Source organism: Condylura cristata, unplaced genomic scaffold (genome assembly GCF_000260355.1).
Source record: "Condylura cristata isolate star-nosed mole 26May11 unplaced genomic scaffold, ConCri1.0 scaffold00015, whole genome shotgun sequence".
Taxonomy (NCBI): domain Eukaryota; kingdom Metazoa; phylum Chordata; class Mammalia; order Eulipotyphla; family Talpidae; genus Condylura; species Condylura cristata.
The window spans coordinates 30,380,404-30,383,592 of NW_004567116.1; positions in this window are offsets into that span (position 1 = coordinate 30,380,404).

The following is a 3,189-nucleotide window of genomic DNA, read 5'->3' on the forward strand; positions in this document are numbered from 1 at the left end:
CACACACACATACACACAACCTCTGGCCTACACACCAGCACTTATATGCATAAATAAAATAGATATTAAAAAGAAATAAAATTTACTGCACAAGAATAGAATTACACAGATAAAAGGAAGGGAAAAGAGAATATTTAATGAGCACCGACTATGGCAGGTGCTTTAAACACATTATCTGCTATAACCTCACATCAATCCCAGCAGTTTGCTCACTCTTCAAACTTGCTAACTAATTGAGTTTTATCAAATAATTAACCTCTCCAGTTTTCTCCTCTGTAATATGGGGAGAACCTTGTATCTGCTTCACAGGGCTGTGAGGGTTAAATGGAATACTACGTGGGAAGCCTATAGCACAATGCCTGGCACATGCTAAAAATTCATTATATAGCAAGTTAGCTAAGTGAATAAATCCCTATTGCTCCTTCTTTACAGATAAAGTTATGAGGAGAAAGTAGCTTAATCCATACTAGTTTCCCAAACCCTCAGCTAATGGTCAGGTTTATTAGAATTAACTGAGGAGTTTGAAAAAATGTATGTACCTGAGACCCAACATAGAAGATTGTGATTCACTATCTTTGGGATTTAAAGTGCAGTAATATTTGGGAGCTTTTGTTTTAATGAAATAAACATAAGCTCTTAAACAGACCTGAATTCAAATTCCCTTCCTATTGGACTGAATGGAGAACCTAGTGACAGAAGCAGAAAGGTATACAGTTGTGCTCTGAAAGAAAGCTGGGAAGTCTTGAAATGGACATGCTATCTTGTGAGAAGCCAAGAAGGAATGTGTTGCTATAAGTAATAACAAAATTAGAATCAGGTCTACAATATGTCAAACACTATTCTAAGAGCTTTACATGAAATGTGTGATTTAATTCTCACAAGATTTCTATTATTCCCATTTTACAGTAAGAGAAACTGAAGTATGTAAAGGTCCAGTGATCTCAGACTATGTAAACAGTCTGAACCCACTCTTGCTACCTCAGCAAATCACCTCTTCTTTTGGGGGGAAAATCCATATTTTACAGATACAGATAGAGGTGTCATCAAATTAGAGATGGTGAGTCTCAATAAATTTTCCAATTGGAGTTTTATATCATGAAAAGAATACTGGGGCTCTGACTCATGGATACAGTTGTCATCTCATACTCAAGAAAGTGCTACAAGCAGAAGTCTCTTCAACTAGTTTAAGCCCCCAAAGGGGAATTTATTCATAGACAAGGATATCTATCTCATGAAACCCTGTATAAGAAGCACAGCAAGTCCTCTAAGGTCTCAAACTAAGCCAGTATTAGACACAAAGGAAGCAACTCCTATTTCCTCTCTCTGAGGCATGCGGCCTCTAGATGCATCTTCTGTCTTCCTATCTGTTTTATGAAATTCTCTTTCTCTGTAGCTTTTCACACTCTACCCCATTTATGCATAACCTTTCATGAATACTTGCAGTGATGGGGAGGGAAAAGCTGAGGGCAGAAAAGGTGAAAACAGGAGAGGCTCAGACAGGTAATTCTCAAAGTGGGGAGCATGAATGGAGCAAGATTCTCCAAAGGTGCCTACTGAATTAAAAGAAAGTCAGGATATGAAAAAATACAGAGAAGCAAGAACAAAGAAAGAGAAGGAAGAAAATGAAAGGTCAGCATTAGAAAACATTGGAAGTTTCAATAGATTTGGAAATAAGATAAGAGAAAGTTATGCTTTAGAAAAGAGTTTAGATTAAAACAACAAAGAGATTATATTTCAAAAAGACTGTTTTTACTAGAATTGCTTCAAGAAGCTGAAGATCTACAATTTGATGTTGAGGAAATTGGGGGCAGAAATGAGCGAAGACGACTTGTTAAAAGAGAGAGCAGATCACTTTTAGAAAATAAATATAAGGGAAAATTAGAAAAAGATTTATAGTTATTTCTTAGTGGCCAACCCAGTTGAAAGTGGTCTATATTTTTTATCTGTATGTATGGTTGCATTTTTTAAAAATTAAGGTTGACATCTAGAAATACAAAAATGGGAGTTTAAAAAAATAGATATTAACAGGTTAGCCAGTGTTTATAGCTTTTTGCTGCTTTTTAAAAGACTTTCTTTGACTCTTTTTAAATGGGATGGTCATAGCAGCTCTGAGTGGAAAAGCAGCAAGGCATCCTACACCATGTAACCTACACCTTGTAATTACACGTTAGACTAGATAGTGTTTGCAGACATGGCCACGATTCCAGAGATCTTGATGTCCAAATGTCAAAGGGGCTTTTCTATGTGGCCTCAAGATGTTTGCTAGAGGGAGCTAAAGTACCAGAAGCTACATGACTTCTCAACAGAAACTCTAAAGAACAAACAGACACAGTCTTTGAAAATTAGCATCATTGGCCCCCTGTCCTACTAGAATGAATAGCACCAAAATTCACCCTCTGGATAATATTTTTTTTTAAAAGAAAGAATCCATTCTAGTTAGTAAACAAAGTGAAGTGTTAAGTCTTTAAGATATGCATTAACCCCTCAAAATATACTATTCTTTTGAAAAACAATACAGGAGATGAACTGGGTAGATATAACCTAACATTATCAAAGCCTATAACAAACAAACAATAAAAAGTGGCAATTAAAATAGGCTATTATTGGCTTAGAAACAGAATTGAGGGAAAGGCATAGATAGCACCTGCAAACTCAAATCACATACTTAATATATAGGTAGACTTAAAAATTATTGGGGAAAAATGGGTTTTTCAATAAATACTACTGAATAAACAGTTATATGGGCACACATACAGCTTACTTTCTATCCTAATCCTTGTACTAAAATATAACCCACCAACATTTAGGATTTAATGTGAAGAATAGGATCTATAAAACACTAAAAGAAAATATGGGTAGAATTTTTATAAACTTAAAGGCCTTTCTAAGCATAACTCAAAATCCAGAGACCATAAAATAAATGTGGATTATATATATGCAAATACACATGTATTTGTATATGCACATACAAACACATACTACAAACAAAATAAAAGGGTAAGCAACAAAGAGGTCTACAACATGCTATTAAGAATGACATGTACGGCCCTCCCTGGTGGCGCAGCAGGTTAAAGCACAGAACCAAGAAGCTAAAGCCACTTCCGCATGAGTTCGATCCCCTGCCCCGGAGGTGACCACATGGTGCGGCAGACCTCTCCTGACCCGCCCGCTGCTCCCCTCAGCAGTGTA